Here is a 1,810-nt window from a genome sequence, read left to right on the forward strand (position 1 = left end):
TGGCTATGAAATTCCTTACATGGGTTTGCCTTTTGCAGCTCATCCACTTTAAAGCGTAGGGGTTTCATGACTCATTTTGAGCATGAATTGCACTGGGTCACAAGAGAAGGTACCTTGGGATGGAGAAAGGGGAAGGGTCAGAGCTGGCATCGACCCTCCTCTCCGAGATTCTTCTGTCTCCAGGAGGAGTCTCTCGCTGGACTTTGGCCCCAGCCTCTGCTAGAGTGCCCCTTTGCTTCACGATGTTGGGGACCCCACCAGTTGATAGCGCCTTGGAGGGAATTACCCAGCAAGGCTGGAATGGGCGCTTTCTCGAACGTCACGTGTCGAAAACCACGTAGCTCTTTCTCGCGGCCGTGCGGCCATAGGAGGCTCGGAGCACACGGGAGAGGAAGAGGTCGTGTTAATGACAGTGTGCTGCTGGGTGACTCGGGCCTTCGGAAGCGTTCGCTTTGTCCCCTAGTGTGTGACCCTGGGTTGTGACACTGCCTTCTGTCTTTTCTCTCCTGGGTCTAATGTTCGCCTTGAGCCCCCTCTGCTTCCAACGGCCACCACCAGCCCCCCGCCCCCCATGAAATTCCTTCTCCTTTAAGTCGTTCATTTAATAAGCGTCTATCGGACATTATCAATATTGCCCATCGAAGACCGCCAGGAACACACCGAGTAGAGCCAAGTGCTGATTGGCTGTCGCCATGAGGGAGACAACTGATTGGCTGTCGCCATGAGGGAGACGCACACCATACAGAATTCAAGTGCCTTGGGGCATGCGAGAAAATAAAAGATGTTGGACTTTAGACTTTCCTGCAAAAATAAACACTTCGCCATATCTTGTGATTACAGAAGCTAAGCAAACAGCAAGGACGGAAGCCCTTTTTCCACTATGGGCGGCAACCCGGAGTCACTGGCGGTGGTGGGGCTGGGGGAGGAAGGTGGGGATGTGGGACCCCACAGTGGAGGAGAGAGGAGCGAGCCATAGTTGAAAAAGTGACACGGATCACACACTCCGGGATCGTTTCAAAGGATCAAAGCATCCTCGTCAATGACCGTCAGTGGGCGGTCCATCCTGTGCCCCCTGAACCCCATCGACGGTCTTCCAAGCTCGGTCCCAGCCGCATCCCTGACTGCCCGTCTTGGGAGGCTCCACGCAAGACCTGGAGATGGAGCTCAGGAATCTCACCTCCGCCTTGATGACTTGCCGCTGCCTGGCCCCCTCCCTTTCCTTGTGAGATTGGGTGCTCCTCGGGCCCCACACGCAAAGCAGCCACCCTGTGATGACAGGGAGTTGCCATAACATCACGGCCTGGTCACTTCCCCCAGAGCACCAGGCCACCTCCCCAAGAGTCACCGATCTCAGGAGTCCCATCCCGAGAAGCCTCGGCTTCCTTCCTGATGCATCAAGGAAATGGAGAGACTGGTCCAGCTGGATGAATCTTGGAAGAATTTCATGGCTTAGTCATTACAATTAGTGTTATGGGAGCGGGTACTGCAGGCTCCCAGGTCCAGCTCCTTGGAGTACATTCTGGACATTCCATGCTCGAAGCCGGGGATGAATCGACAAACACCGAATCTTCTGCCTTTGCTGGGAACTCACAGTTTTCTGTCCTGTCTCCTCCCACCCCCACAGCCAATGCATTCCATGGCAAGCGGCTGAGTCACTCTTAAGGAAAATGGGAAGAGGCAGCCAGAAAGTGCCACGTACGTACCTTCCATGCCGGTTCGAAGGTCCGCGTCTCTAAGCATCGTACACAGACCCCAAACCCCTCACCCCGACAGCTGAGGCTAGGCAGCCCCCAGCGCTGAGGCTCAGCAG

Source organism: Pteropus alecto, unplaced genomic scaffold (genome assembly GCF_000325575.1).
Source record: "Pteropus alecto unplaced genomic scaffold, ASM32557v1 scaffold49, whole genome shotgun sequence".
Lineage (NCBI taxonomy): Eukaryota > Metazoa > Chordata > Mammalia > Chiroptera > Pteropodidae > Pteropus > Pteropus alecto.